Source organism: Mus pahari, chromosome 1, assembly GCF_900095145.1.
Source record: "Mus pahari chromosome 1, PAHARI_EIJ_v1.1, whole genome shotgun sequence".
Classification (NCBI taxonomy): Eukaryota; Metazoa; Chordata; class Mammalia; order Rodentia; family Muridae; genus Mus; species Mus pahari.
The window spans coordinates 126,630,468-126,647,511 of record NC_034590.1 but is presented as its reverse complement, the minus strand read 5'-3'; positions in this window follow the sequence as shown (position 1 = coordinate 126,647,511).

The window sequence follows — 17,044 nt, the reverse complement described above, 5'->3', positions numbered from 1 at the left end:
NCCCCTTGTGGGTGGNNCCATCNCTGGGCTGGTAGTCTTGGNTTCTATAAGANAGNNGNCTGAGCAAGCCAGNGNANGCAAGCCAGTAAAGAACATCCCTCCATGNCNTCTGCATCAGCTCCTGCTTTCTGACCTGCTTGAGTTCCAGTCCTGCATCCTTTGGTGATCAACAGCAGTATGGAAGTGTAAGCCGAATAAACCCTTTCCTCCCCAACTTGCTGGCCTCAAACTCAGAAATCCACCTGCCTCTGCCTCCCAAGTGCTGGGATTAAAGGCGTGCGCCACCACTGCCTGGCCCCAACTTGCTTCTTGGTCATGATGTTTGTGCAGGAATAGAAACCCTGACTAAGACACTGACACCTGGTCAGTTTGTAGCTCTTTACCAGTTTTACGTTAGGGATCATGTTAGATGGCATTTTCATTAAAGACCCAGATGAGCTAGCATCTTAGCCTGTTCCTGTCTTCTCACTGCATCTAGTACATAAAACTATAGGGAAAAGCCCATAACCCCCATTTACTACCATGCTTGTTTTATACTCATGCTCTTTTCAGTTGGAATTCTGCTTCTCTCATGATCAGCTGCAGGATAACATCTTCCAAGCTTGGTCTTGCTCACTGGCATGTGCCTGTGAGCCTGGAGACCTGTGTGTATTAGGATTGAGAAGAGGGGGGCTGGTGAGATGGCTCAGTGGGTAAGAGCACCCGACTGCTCCTCCGAAGGTCCTGAGTTCAAATCCCAGCAACCACATGGTGGCTCACAACCACCCGTAACCAGATCTGACACCCTCTTCTAGAGTGTCTGAAGACAGCTACAGTGTACAGTGTAAAAAAAAAGAGGAGTGAGAAGAGGAAGTCATATTGGAGGAGGAGTAAGCAGGAAATGCAAGATGAGGCTTAGCCTGAGGGAGTCCTTCAGGGCCAGCTTGACAAGAGTGCTATTCTAAAGAGCTGAACTATCTATCTATCTATCTATCTATCTATCTATCTATCTATCTATCTATCTATCTATATCTCCATCCTCTCTCTATGGATTGAACATGCTGGATAAACACTAACCACTGAGGTATAGTCAAAACTGGACCAAATCACTGGGCGTGGTGGCACACGCCTTTAATCCCAGCACTTGAGAGGCAGAGGCAGAGGCAGGCGGATTTCTGAGTTCGAGGCCAGCCTGGTCTACAAAGTGAGTTCCAGGACAGCCAGCCAGGGCTACACAGAGAAACCCTGTCTCGAAAAACAAAAAAAAAAAAAAAAAAAAAAAAAAATTGGACTAAATCTAAAAAAGCTAAAGAACATTTTAGTAGAAGCAAGACAGGGTCTGATATTTTTATTTAAGAAGATAATCCGCTGCAGTAAGGACCAATTAAAGAGGATAGCAAAGCCACAAATCCAAATGGAGCCTGCCTGACTGATCGAGAATGCCTAGCGAGTTTTACTCTCCTCTGTCTCTCTGCTGAACCTAGTGAGGATGTTTTTTTAAAACAGGAATTCTGGAAACAGAGAAAGCATTAAGGAATGAGTGTCTAGGTCTCTGGGGTATGACTCTGGCTGTGACCGGCTGGCTTCTCCCCGGGGTTTTGTTTCTGCCCCTTTCCCTCTCTAACAGAGAAGTCAAGGGGTGAGATAGTAGTATATTCCAATTTATCATATTGGAGCATGGAGAGATAATTGAAGACTCGAATGAAGAAGGAGCACACTGATAAAGGCAGTTACCACTTTCACACGTGGACTCTGCTAGGAGCTTTCTAGCTTCTGAGTTCTTCAATTTTTATCCTGCAGTTATCCACTGGGAGGCTTATTAAGCTATAGACTGGGTAACTCTAATTCTGCTAACGGCCAGGGATGTGGCCAATAATTTGCATTTTTAACAAGATCCCTTGGAAGTCCATGAGGTTGATCTTTGGGACCGCTTTTGAAAAGCACTGCTCTAATTTATTCTACCTTATTTTCTCAAAACCCTAGCAGGATGGTATGATGGCAACCAAACTGCAAACTGTCTAAAAATGAGAATTAAGCAAACTGTGCTCTTCTGTACAGCAACTAGTAAGCCGGAAGCAGCCTAACTTCCACTTGCTATCTTGAGAAAAAGCCCATGCTTCCCCCACAGTTCCTTTTCTTCCACGGCTGAGACTTCATGGAGACGGTGGAGCTAAAAGCTGCTAAAGCTAGCCAGCTCTTCCCATCACTCAAACTGCCTGCAGCATCTAAGGGTGATGTGCACTTAATGGACCTTCCTGGCCTTCAGTGTTTCCTTTTCTCCAGTAACGAGGCCTTTTCATCATTTCAATGCCTTAAGCTGTAGTTGCTCATTCTAGCCCTGAAGGTTGTCTAGATACTGCCTGTGCGTTTGCTCAGACACTTCCTCTAACTCGGGTTTAGAAGGAAATACAGTGTGTGGAAGGGTTGGGACCTGTGAACACCATCTGCCTTCGGTGCCTCCTCCAATGAACCCTGGCCTCCCAGACTTGCCCTGTGCCCCAGGCAGTACTGGCCAGTGCAGGGGGTGGGGTGGGGCACTCCAGTGTACTTGAGTCTTTCCAATATGTCCTAAATATTTCTGCAGGCTGAGGATATCCTGCCCAACCTGCTCCTCCCTTTTGACCATTCAAATGTTGTCACTTGGCTGTTGTCCACTTTCAGATATACAGAGAGGGAGAGAAACCTCCAGAACCTTCTTTTTGTTGCTGTTTTTTTTTTTTTTCAAAATTGACTATAATTACACATATTTGTGGTTATAACGTGATGTTTTAATATTTGTTCAATGTAGGAGATAGTTAAGGTATAGACTTGTACATGCAGCTTGTACAGGGAATTCTCCCAAACACGTACAAGCACAAGTGGTGCTGACCTCCAGGGAACACTGCTGAGCAGCTGCCAGAACACAAGTTGGAACCCCCACTGTTCTATGTCTGTCCTTTGCTCCATATACAGTTTTTGCCACATGCTTGTGTTACCTTCACTTCACATTTAAGAAAAATAAATACTTAAAAATATTTAAATGTTTGAAAATACAAATGAATTCTGTTTCCGATCAAATGCTAGAGATAGCAGATATCTCAGAAAATTCCAAGGCTAAATTCTTGTATTTAAGATGGTATAGCCAAACACTACTCAAAACCACAGGATAAAGCAGTGCATTATGGAGCCAGGTGTGGTGGGGCATACCTTTAGTACAGGCACTAGAAGAGGCAGGTGGATGTCTGCCGCCTGGTCTACAGAGTGAGTTCTAGGACAGCCAGGGCTACAAGAGAAACCCTGTCTCAAACAAACAAACAAACAAACAAACAAACAAACAAGCTAAAACAGAAAACAAAACAAAACAAAAATGCAAAAGGAGGGAGAAGAAAACCAAAGATTGTATTATAATACAGAGTGAAAGGGATTTAGGTTCAAATCTGATGTTCTCAACAGCAGTGACTTTGGGCTAAGAATTCTTTCTCACCGACCGTCCTCTTTCCTTAGCACTAGGAAAGACTTTGTTTGGCAAGAATTCTGGGTTCTGCTCTCCTGGGCATGAGCCCTGTAAACATCATTTGTTGCCAATCAGGATCTTGGAGAAGTAAACGGCGCTTTTCAATCTCAGGCTCTTCATTTGATATGATTGTCTGTGCTTTACATCAGTATATCCAAGAAATGTACATTTTATCTTCTAATAATTTCTAAGAATTACAATTGGAGTTACATCCTGATTTCAAAGATTTTTTTTTAAGTGAAAAACATGTATCTTAAAGTCATTGTAATATACTGACATCCAAGGGTTAAACACACACACACACACACACACACACACACAGGAAAGAGAGAGAGAGAGAGAGAGAGAGAGAGAGAGAGAGAGAAGGTCCAATGTTAACTAAGAAATAAAGAGACAAAATTTAAAAAATCAGGCATGCATCAAGAATTTCTGGGTTGTTGGGAAGAAAAAAAATGATATACAATGGAGAAATAAATATTTCAATCTTTACCCAGTTTTGACTGTAGAAGCATAAACAATTTGCACATGCCTGTAAGTAAATTAAAAACATAACACAATAGTATTGAGATTGCTTCCCTGGAAGGTTGAACTGGTGTCAAGAAGCATAAACAAGAACTGAAAGCTGTTCTGTGTCTTGCAGTGATACAGCAATGAAGTATCAGTTTTAAGTTGGGCATGTAACCAGACAGCACCAGGGACTTCACAGGTAAGCATAGGGACAGATCATCTTAAGCCAGCATCTTAGTGGAATCCTAAGAGATGATAAAATAAGAGGCTTAGAAAATAATTCAACCTTCACAGATATGAACTACAGGGAAACTGTGGGCCTATGTAGTCTCCTATGAGACAGAAAAACTAAAATGTAATGGAGGAGAGTGTCCAGAGTACCTCTGCAGCTCCCATGCCTGCCTGGTTAGCACCATGGACCGGACCTGAACCGAGAAAGACAGTCATTCATAGAAAGGTGACAGGCCACACCTTAGTGTCTCCAAGACGACAGGGGTCCAGTTAGACCTGTCCATAATATACTCATGGAGGATGGGTTTGGGGAGTAGGGTGACAAAGAGGGCATAAGCTATTACTTCCTTGAGGTATTGAAAGGAGAAATGACACCATTGTGTTAGGTATATGGTACATGCTCAATAAATGCTATTGCTAAAACTTGCCTTTGTTGAGCACAAAAATAAAATCCAAATCTTTAGACTGTATAATTTAAGTATCCCTCATAGTTAAATCTTGGGTCTTGGGGATCACAATCTAAATCTCTAAGCAATCATGCCACACTACGCTTTTTTTTTTTCATGCACTATGACTTTAAACTGAACCCTTTTAAAATAAACTTTATTATATATGTTTGTGCACAAACAATGTTTTTTGCACACAGGTGATGTATAGCTTATAGATATTTCCATAATACTTACAATATAATGTAACACAAAAACAGATTTTTTTTTCTTTAAAGCGCAAAGCCTCCACAATTTCTTTTGAGTTTTGTTCTGTCATTTGACTGCATTAGATCTCCGATGTTCAATTTGCACTGAGTACATTATGGACTTCTCTAGGGAATGGAATTTTTTTTAAGTAAATGTAAAATGCTTTGATAAATCAAAACATGTGAGTGAAATTCTTTAAAATGTTCCAGTCTGTTTTGAGACTTAAAATAAAGCTTGGTCTTTAATATAATAAAATCTATTAACCTAACAGCAGCAACAGAAATTTTTTGAGAAGTAATGCATAAGGCATACTTTAAAAGGTTAGTTAGATGAACTACAAGGAAAAACTTGTCATAAGCTAATTGTAAAGAAATAGAAAGCTGTTAAAGTCTATATAACTGTTATATTGTAAATTAGCAATGGCATCTCTCATATTGAAAAGCCAGTCACCTAAATTTCATGGAATCTTACATCAGCATTACCTTGATAATAGCAGTGACCTTGACTGGATTATTTATAGTTGCATTTCTCACTAGAATAGGGTTTCCCATATGTGGTGATTTGAATGAGAATGACCCCATAGGTTCATGTTTGAATACTTGGTCTCTAGCTAGTGGAATTGTTTGGAAAGGATTTGGAGGAGTGGCCTTGTTGGAGGAGATGTATCACTGGGAGTGGGCTTTATGATTTCAAAAGCCCACACTAGGCTCAGTCTCACTCTCTGCCTGTTGCCTGGAAGATCAGGAGATAGCTCTCAGTAACAACTCCAGCACCATGCCTACCTGCCTGCCACCGTACTCCCTGTCATGATGATAATTGACTAAACCTCTGAAGTTGTAAGCAAGCCTCAAATTAAATGTTTTCTTCTGTAGGTTGCCTTGATCATGGTGTCTCTTCACACTATCAGAAGCACAGTGTGATGCAAAATCAGTACTCTCTTCTTCCTATGCACACAATCTAGGCTATGTTTGTTTAATAGCAAAGTGCATACTTGTGTACACATTATAGGGAAGTGATGCAAGAGTGTGCACTGGGAAGCCGGGCATGGTGGCACTCGCCTGTAATCCCAGCACTCAGGAGGCAGAGGCAGGCAGATTTCTGAGTTCGAGGCCAGCCTGGTCTACAAAGTGAGTTCCAGGACAGCCAGGGCTACACAGANCAGCCTGGTCTACAAAGTGAGTTCCAGGACAGCCAGGGCTACACAGAGAAACCCTGTCTCGAAAAAACCAAAAAAAAAAAAAAAAAAAAAAAAAGTGTGCACTGGGGTTAATAAAATCTCCCATTGTGTAGTGACAATTTTGGAATTTTGATTTCTTTAAAAAACCCAGAAATATTATATGTTTCCATTTTAATCTCAGGTCTGTGATACAGGGCTGCTTCAGAATGTTCACAGCAGCTGCCTATGATTTGTCTTGTGCTCTAGCAGGGGCGTGGTGAGATTGTGTGACACTGGGAAGTCGGAGGACCTTTCAGAGCGTATATATAAATGAGCCTCAAGAGGAATGGTGGACTTTTGGGTGGTTGTTGGTTGGTTATTGGTTGGTTGTTGGTTGGTTATTAGTTGGTTTGGTTGTTGTTGTTTATGACTGGGCATGGTTTATTAAGTTGTCAATCACAAAGAAAAAAACAGAAGAAAAAGAAATTAGATATTCTGCCAGGTGAAGATTAAACTTGTCCCAAGAAATTTGAGGTCCCTAATCAGCAGGAAGTAGTCTAAGGATAATAATAATCACCCCTTTTCTGACCCTTGACTTTATTCAGGAATCTCTTTTCTTTTCTATCCTCTTTTCTTTCTTATCTAGTGTTAGTGGGTTGAAATCATGGAAGAAAAGGGGTGAAGAAGAGTGGAAGAAAGAAGTCACCACAAAGTAGCCAAAGACAAGTAACGTGTTTCTCCAGGCTCTGATCCTTCCTGATGTCTCAACGGACGATCCCTCCCCCACCATGTCCTCAGAGTTATTTTAGAAGCTCTATTTTGAACATAATAAAGCTTCATCTGCCAGAATTTCCCAAACAACAATACAGAAAAACAGATACTTACTGACACTCCACAAAAGTAGTAGATAAACTCCACAGGTCCTTCATTTTACTGCACACTCAGCGAGCATAAACATTAAATGCCTTGATCCAAGACTATTTCTCCAAGGACATTTGTATAGCAAGCAACACTGAAAGAGAAAGTCACCCTCAGAAGTAAAAGAGAGATTTGTTTATTTCCAGTAAAATAAAGATAATGTCTTTTGGGGGTGCTAGGGCAGATTTGGGTACCCTGTGTTCAAGGATCCTCATCTCCAATTCAAACTCACTCCATGAATAGCCTTCAACAGGTATGTCATATCAAAAGGACTTGAGGGTCAACAAGATGTTGCTCGCTACAAAATGAGTGATACAGACATTATTCTCTCACATAAGAGTTTTGTGTCTTCTTTCAGCTTCCATGAGCCTGGAGACAGCTAACCTGTGAGCCCTTGGGTAAGAGAACATCTCCAACATTCACAATTCTTGACACTGGCTCACTCTCCCACATCAGAAAAACAGCAAAGAATAGAATAAGGAGTCATTTTATTTTGGTCATCTTTTATAAGCAGAACAGCAGTAGTTACCTCCCAGTTTTAAAGAACAAACAATAGGGTATTAGAATAAAGTCCCAATGTCTGCCAAATAAAGAAGTAAAAAAATAAAGAATATGAGTCTCTTAAGTGAGGATTAAAACTGAACACATTTCTTCTGCACCTCCCAAATTAAAGGGTGGTGCTACGATTTGAACACTTGTTCTTCTCTCTGTTGCTGAAATTTAATTTATACTCAGTGCAATGGTATTAAGAGGTATGGGTTTGAGAAATAACTTCGTCCTGAGAACTCAGCTCTCATAAATGGGAATAGTGACCTTAGAATTGAGCTTGGGGTGGGGGGGGTGGTTGTTGTACCTTTTGCCCTTCATCCTTCTGCCAGGTCAGCAAAGTACAGTCTTGGGAGCAGAGAGCCCTCACCAGACACCACCCCCAGGGGATGTCAAGACCCTGCTCCACAGAGCCCTTACCCAACACTGACTCTTCTGCTGCCTTGATTTTACATTTTTCAACTTCTAGAACTTCAGGAAATATGTTCTTATTGCTGATTAAACATGAAGTCCAAGGTAATGACCCAGAATGGACTAAGACAGACACCCTATTTATAAAATATTTGTGAAAATGATGTACCAGGTTCAGCTGTATTGTAATACTGTTTTTACAATCTCACTATGCCACCCTAGAATCAAAATGCATATTAATGTATTCATGATTCTAAGAAACCCTAATGTCAACTATTCACATTATTTCACCAGCAGGACTTTCTAAACCTTCAATGAAACCCAACTGACACTGACACGCTGTGAGAAGAGAACCCAGTGCAATACAGAGGGAAAGAATGAAGAGTTGGGTGATGTCTGAAATGCCTTTATGATTCAAATGTCTGAAGTATGTAACAAGTGTTAACTTCATGAACAAATGTGGCTAAACACAGGCCATCTGGTGATCTACCTAAAATGTATGCTCTGCTTCAGAAGTTCTCCACAGGGCATGCCAGTCGGTATTGCTAACTAATTCTCAGGCAATATCAACTTCTTGCTCTACAGAACACTCTTTGAGTAGCAAGGATCTTGTCCATGCAGGATCTAGAAAAATAATGGTTACACTCTTGATGATGGTTTAAAACTATTTAAAACATTCCTAGACAAAGATACATTACTGCAAATACATTGTTGTTGTTGTTGTTGTTGTTGTTGTTATTGCTGTTGTTGTTTTGAGAGGGTAGAGAGTGAGCCAGGGTCTTCGTTTGTATCCCCAGACTGTTTTGGAACTCATTTTCTATCCCAGGCTAGTTTCACATGTACAATAATCTTCCTACCTCTGCTTCCTGAGTGTTGGAGTTGGAGGTGTGAGCCACCACACTTGGTTACAAATGTATATAGGTTATATATTTAAAGAACCATCTCTACTAGACAACACGGGAGTGATTTCAGAATTTCTCAGTTACGCTTAACGAGTTCTGGGGCGATTTGGTTTAGTAGAAAACTTTTTGTATTTAGTATAGGATTCTGTACCCCTATGCAGTCCACTTCCCTGTGAGCAAAGCAGGAAAGGCAACCAATCCAGATACTAATATGAGCTTGTGAGCAGGCCCACCAGAGAGGGCTACTTACATGGTTCCTTATACACTCAGAGCTAAAAATGACTAAAAACTGTTCTTGCCAGAAGATAAATTTTTTCTTTTGTTTTCTCCTAACTTAGCTTTGAACTCCCTTGGCCCTCGTTTCAAGGATCATCTTTCCTGCTTTGCTCTAACTGTTCTGTGGCAGAATGTTTTCAGTGTAATAGAAGGCATAGAAGATCATGTAGAAAGGTTACAAGGAGATGAACTTTCCAGAAGAATAAAAAACTTAATATCAATGAAGTGACTTCCAACAATGAAAATGAAGGGGAGTCTGGCATGTGCTAATTAAGGAGTTTGAGATGTGTGAATTTGTTTCCAATTATGAGATCTGAGTCCAATAATGAATTCTTTGAACCTGTTTCCAGAGTAACATATTTGGTCCCAGAATAAAATTTTATACCAATCCTTAAACAAAAATAATTTGCAACCTTTATGACCTATAGAAGGAAGATGTCAAAGGTACCTTGCATGATCTTAATGGGAAAAATACCATATTTAAAATTATAAGCATCAGGGAGAATTCTCAATATAGCATGTGCAAAAAAGGAAAGGAAAGGTATTTTTCTATAATTTTAAAGGTGCTGGTTAGCATGAGGGTCACAACTTCAATAGTGAAGTTCCCTTTCAATATCATCTCTATTAATATTTTTTTCCAGTAGTGGTAGAAACTTAATCATGTGAATGTGCCTTCAGAAATAGTATTAGTTTTGTCAGAAGAACTTGGAACCATGCCATGTTTGTTTAGTTAGAAGTTTTTGTTGCTTCTGTTTGTTTAATGTATTAGGATGGAAGAAAGGTTTATTGGACAGAACTTTGTCATAATGCATAAGACTAAACTATACATAGGGAGTAGATAATATGTAGAGTGAAAAGGCACATAGCATGCCCAGAATGAACAGTTGAGAGTTTAATAGACTGTACAGACTAAGAAAGGTTTAGAGTAACCAGCAAGGGATAACGCAGTTCCATGGGAGAAGGACTTGGATGTAGAAAGCTGTTGACATAAAAGATGCAAAAATGGAGCATCCAGTGGTACCTGGCTTGGAACGGTCAGTGGGAAAAACTACCAAAGGGATAGACGTAGCTCATGGATAGTAGCTGGACAGGGAGAACCTAAGGAATTGGTGCCACAACCGCACATCTCTGCTAAATTCCAGTTCTAGATCCTAACCAAAGCTCACATTTCTTGGTGAAGGTAACCTGCGTGCCCAGAGAAGAACTAGAGAGGGGTGAAATGAACAAGTCGAACACTTACATGGGAAGCAGAGAGAGCTGTACAGCAGTGTAGGAAACCAGCTGTGTCTCCGTATACAGGTTCACAGGAGGCTTGTGGCCAAGGACTTCCAGCTAATGCAAGTGAAGAGAAAACAGCTAGTTACATGTTTCCTTCTCCTTGTGTGTGAGAGTAACCATGCTGTGTTTGCTTGGCCAAAATAAAATGGTCTCAAGCAGCCTGCACTCATGTCTCCATTAAAAACAAGGGCCAAGGGTCTTAAAAATGAGAATAATTCTATCAGACTATGATTTAAAAACCTGTCCCGATTACATTTTCTTATGGCATATTTTACATGTTTTATATGTATGATTAATCAATCATGCTTAGTCACCATGGTAACTTTCCCCCCACATATAATTCTCTTTTGTGTGATGATGCTAATGATCATAACTGTCATATATTAAGTGTGTACTCTGTGTAGAAGCTCCTAAGATGCCACTATTATTTTCTCTATTTTAACATTACACGGATAAAAAGCTCAGGTGAAAGTAAGTCCATTAACTTCTGCAGATCATATTGCCAAAAATGATTGATGGTTTGGAGTGAGTCAATCTACAAAGACCAGAATTTTAAATACTCTATTGCCTTTCTTTCTGGAAATATATTTTATTTTAATATTGAGGATGACAGTTGATAGCTTTCAAACTTTTTCTTGAAAGGTAATCAATAAAATATAAAACTGTCAATGATGGAGGAAAAACAAGGGAAATGTCAGTCTATGCAAGATGAACTGAGCTGAGATGGTAAACAAGGAAGGTCCTAAACTGAGTTCAGTGGCTCTCTGCTCTGTGCCCTTTCTTTCTTTCTTTCTTTCTTTCTTTCTTTCTTTCTTTCTTTCTTTCTTTCTTCTTTCTTTCTTTCTTTCTTTCTTTCTTTCTTTCTTTCTAAGATTTATTTATTTATTGTATATAAGTATACTGTAGCTGTCTTCAGACACACCAGAGGAAGGCATCAGATCTCATTACAGATGGTTGTGAGCCACATATGGTTGTGGGATTTAAACTCAGGACCTTCGGAAGAGCAGTCAGTGCTCTTAACCACTGTGAGCCATCTCACCAGCCCATGGCTTTTCATTTAAACTAGATATTTGTCCTTCCCTATCCTTAGTGATTATTGCAAATACTTAAAAGAGAGAAACCAACATTTTGATGTATCTGTGTTAATACCCCATATTCAAAGGTCTAACATAGCATCATTGCTATAGGCCTTACATTCATTCTATGCCAGCCTTGTTCACTAACATGGTAAGAAGTATGATGGAATTGTATAATGCAAATACAGCCATTATATCAGTCTGTGTGTTCTGTTACTCTACTCTGTTGAGGTATCATTTATAAAGCATGATAACCAAAAACAAAAGTTTTGTTTTGTTTTGTTTTGTTTTCTAATAGGTTTTTCTCCCCAACAGAACAAGATGCTTCTCTATCTCCGACTGAGTGGCTTATTTTTCTACTTATTTGATGGTAATTCAAATAATATGTAAAAGTAGAACATTTCACCCAGTTAGTGAATGATTCATTAAAGCTTGGACAAAAAAGGTTGATGATGAAATTGAAATACGTATGCAAATAACACATAAAGGTTAACACTTAAAACTCAATTAACCTTCGTATCCATCAGCATGAAGATGAAGAAGTTGTTACAAACTTGCTTGAAGCACAGGATGCTTCATAGTTGAAGCATCAAGCAGAAGAGATGATGAGCAAGAATTTGCTGGCTCATAGCTCATCTGATTTGTCTGGTGGCATTATGGCAATCTCCATGGTGATAGATGTGTGAACTATAGCCTAATAACACCAATCTTGTTATGGGCCTCATCTTAGCTACATTAGAGAAAAGACTTCATTTACTCCAAATCTAAGCTTTTGAACTATTGTAGTGGTCACTGTCATATTTGCCTCTGTGGCATCTCTGTCTTTTCCCCCTCAGATTTTCAGATTTTCAATTTCCTTTGTGGAGTTATTTTATCCCAATCTCATATCAAGTTGTTTGAGATGTCTCATGTGGTTGATGCTTATACTACCAAAGCACTGAAATTCCTTGGCCATGTTGACTGTTCAGAAATAGGCATATGAGTGAGGCCATCTCTTCAACAAAATTACATCAGTTTGTGTGTATTGATTGATCTGGGGATGGGTATTAATCCAAACTAATCTAATCACAGTGTTGATTAAAAGTACTGAGTAAGTGTAAAATTTTAAGAATATTTTGTTCCTAACATGACTGGTATTACCTATAATATAATCAATCTTAAAACTAAATGCAATTCACCCAGAGCTTAAGAATGGTGTCCATGAATATAATGGACATAAAGCAGAGAATCCTGGTCAAACCTTCCCTGAAGATAGAAGCAATACAGTTTTAGAGTGGTAGTCATTTTTTTCTTCTATTTGCTTAAATTAGTTTGAAGTAGTTTCATTTTTTTTTTCCATTTGCAATAAGAATGTTCTAGAAAATACATTTCTTAACTCCATCTAGTGTCACTTGCTGGCTCTAGAAAAACAAAATCTCTCTATTGATTTCCCTTTTGGTCTAGCACTGTTGTGTTAAAGAAAATTGGACAATAAATCTCTGGTGTTGAGCTTGAAGAGCACAGTCCATTCTCTGCCTTAACTTGACTGCATCCAACTTGTGGTGTAGCAACGTGAAGCCAGTTGAGAGACAGAGACAGAGCTTTAGGTGGGAAGTGGTCAAGATGCTGTGGTCTGCCTGGGGAAAAGGCAAATTTGGTGGTTAAGAATAGAATATTGCAAACATTTCAAAAATCAGAAGTAAAATAAGTAGGAAATATTGGAAGCACAAAACAAATCTCTTAGAGACATCATTCTTGGAAATCATTGCAGCTCAAAGTTAAGTTTCCCTCCATCATTTAACTCTTGAATCAGATAGATGATACACAGAGAGCTAGGCATGTGACTAGGCCACCAGAGCTCATGTGTGAGAGCAACCAGGCTAAATCTATCTAGTGAGGGAATGTAGGCCACAACCAAAAGTAATAACCCTGTTGATATCTATTCATGAAAATAGATAGTCCTGGGCTGAGCTCACAAACCCTTCATTAGTTTCAACTGTAGGAGACAGAAGTCAGGAAACAGGTAGCAGCCAGCAGTTGCCACTTGCCTTCCAGTCGTGGTTAGGATTGGATGCTTTGCCTTGGAGAACAACTTAGACCTGGAGTTAAGTCCACCTCTAACTACCACTTGTGTGATCTTAAGCAAATGCTTGTGTTCTCTGTTCTTTTCATCCACAAACTATTTCTCTCCTTAAATTATAATTGTGAGGATTAATTGACAAATGAATGACCAGTGCTTGGCACAAAGCATGCAGTAAATGCTATTTTGCCCTACCCTAAATGCTTCCATTGTGATCAGCTGGATACACCTTTCCGGTATATTCACAGTGCCTTCGATATCTATGTGGTCTTTTCTCTTTATGTTTTTCGACTGAAATGTTATCCATCCATTAACATTTAATTCAAAACTCCCTGTTTCATCACGCCTTACTCCCAGCTGGAAGCAATCTTTCCTTTGACTCTGGCTCTTTGTGTCAGACAGAAAGTACATTCAGGGCAGTGCTTCTTAATCCTGGCTGCATATTAGAACCACTTGGAAATCTATTAAAAATATTGATGGCTGGGCCCCAATCCCAGAAATTCAGATTTAATTGGTCTGGGGTGAAGCTCAAGCACCAATATATTTATAAAGCTCCCCAGGTGATTCAACTGTGCAGCCAAGATTTAGAGTTACTGATGGGTGAGTAAGTACATTCTTAAATAATGTTTATCAATGAATTCAAGCTAGGATATTAATGGCTTAAAGTTTTAATAGACTAATCTTTAGAATACTTGCATTTTTATTAAAATCAATGCAATGCTATGATCCAAGAATACAAAGGTAAATAAGATTCTTTAAAATGTCTAGCCTAAAGGAAGGAATCACAATTTAATTAGATGGATGCAGATAGAATTGTAAACATAAGTGATATAGTTACCTCTAACATATGTGTGAGGTACATCAGAAGCATAATGAGGAAATGGATGTAGCAGAAGAGACAGGAAAGGGACTTCAAAATGTGGATGACATTGAGCTAAATATTGAAGATGTTAAACTGTTCCAGCTCATATATCTTTCTAACAAAGTAAGACCACAGTGAAAAGATGCTGAAAAGCAGCAATCTCTTTCCCAAGTCTCATTCTGTATATGTAACCTGGGTTTGTTGACCGGCTCCTAAAGACCAGCTCCTAGCTTGCACTGAAAAGGGTAAGAATCAGCTTCCAAAACCAATGCATAGGAACAATGGGTGAGACAAAGTTTGTGAACTATTGTAAAAGGGACTGGAGAGACCCGAGGTTTTATTTTCCCATTGTCTAGGTACTCTCCAGGTGTCAATTTTAGTGTCATAGGCTTGCTTTCTCCATGAGGCTGTGGGCAAGATCAGCTCCTGGATTCATGGATTCTCATGCCTCCCACTGTCAGAAGCATTTTGAGTGGCCTTCATTAAGTTGTATAATCTCCTAGGAGGGGAAACAAAACCCATCAAGTTGAGCTGTGGGATACCCAAAGTTGGGATAGATGTCCATTTCTGGATAACCACTATGGCCAAGGAAAAAAGTCTACAGTAAGTTTTCTGATAGTAGGGTCTATGGTTAAAATCGGGACTTCTTAGAAAAGGGGTACGAGCTGCTTATAAAATAACAAGGCTGATGAAAAGATCTGAGTGATAAAGAGATCCTGTCATCTCTTGGCCACCACCTTTTTACAAATACTCTCTCCTCTTATTTGCATAATTAATTCCCCAAGTGATTTTGTGGTTAACTGATTGGAAAAAAAATGTTTGTAGTTCTCCACTTTGCCCACAGTCACAGTATTTACTGTATGATTTTTGTAGTAACCTCCATCAAGAGGTGGAGTCTAAATTTGCGCACAATTACATGTGCTTATAATGTCAGCTACTCAAGAAATTGAGGCAGAATGATTGCAAGCTCAAAGTCAGCCTGAGCTAAATATTGAAACACTCATCTCCAAAATGCTTTATTTAAAAAAGAAAGTAGAGCTGGATCCCTGGATCCCCATATGGGCCAGTCACTGGACCTCCTTTCTCTTAGTCTCTTCTCCATTTTTGTCCCCGAAGTTCTTTTAGACAGGGAAAATTCTGGGTCAGAGTTTTGACTGTGGGATGGCAACCACATCCCTCCACTTGATGCCCTGTCTTTCTACTGGAGGTGGACTCTACAAGTTCCCTCTCCCCACTGTAGGGCATTTCATCTAAGGTCTCTCCCTCTGAGTCCTGAGCATCTCAGCTCCCAGGTCTCTGGTACATTCTAGAGGGTCCTCCTGCTGACTAGCCCAAACTGGGATCCAGCTCAAGGGAGGGCTCCAAGCCTGACATTATTACTGATGCTATGGTGTACTTACAGACAGGAATCTAGCATGGTTGCCCTCCCAGGAGCCCAACAAGCAACTGAAAGAGTCAGATGCCGATACTTACACCCAACCAATGGACAGAAGCTGTGGACCCCTGTGGTTGAATTAGCATAAGGCTGGAAGAAGCTGAGGAGGAGGGTGAACCCATAGGAGGACCAGAAATCTCAAATAATCTGGACTCCTGAGATCTCTCAGATACTTAGCCACCAACTAGGCAACATACACCAGCTGATATGAGGCCCTAACACATACAGCAGAGGACTGCCTCATTTGGCTTCTGTGACAGAAGACACACCTAACCCTCAAGGGACTTGAGGCCCCAAAGAATGGGGAAGTCTGGTGGGGTGGGTGGGGACATCCTCTTGGAGACCAGGGAGGAGGAATGGGATGAGGAACTGTTGGAGGGTGGACCCCAGGAGGGAGATAACAACTAGTCTGGAAAAAATGATTAAATAATAATAATTAAAAAAAAGATCAACTTAATAGAACATAAAAAAAGAAAGTAGAATCTATTTTCCCACAACTTTTGTGACTTGCGAAGGTCAGCAGAACAGGATATAAGGGATTAATTATAGAGTAAATCTGATTTCAAGAGGCCCTAAGTGCTTTCGCTTCTTTCAAAACCCTGCCATCAACATTAGAACAAGCCTAAGCTGGTTTGTGGAGGAGGAAAGATAATGTAGGCAGAGCCAGATGGTTCTAGATGAGTCTATTCTAGACCAGTAAGCCACCAGCCAAACCACCAGTTGAGTCACAGACCTATGAGTAAGTTCAGCCAAGATCGGCCAAGCCTGGCCAAGACTAGAACTGCCCAATAAAGCCACAAACTCAAGAGCTAAAGAAAAAGATTGTTGTTTTAAGCTACTGGATCTTGTGGTTGAATGTTAACAGAATTTTTGTGGAAATAGATAACCAATATAGCCACGGATTTACAAAACAGAATAATCCCACATTTAACCACAGATATAATCATTCTACCTCAGTGCTACTAGTGTAATATCCAGAATCAGAGGGTGGTCTGATCCCATCCACAGCATACAAATGTGATTCTTCCATCACTAACAGTTAATGCTGGTAGAAAATGACTATGACCACAGTTGAGACTGCTCAGTTATAAATGGGGAAAAGACAAGGTCACAAGTTGCTGATTCTTTTTTTTTTTTTTTTGGTTTTTCGAGACAGGGTTTCTCTGTATAGCCCTGGCTGTCCTAGAACTCACTCTGTAGACCAGGCTGGCCTCGAACTC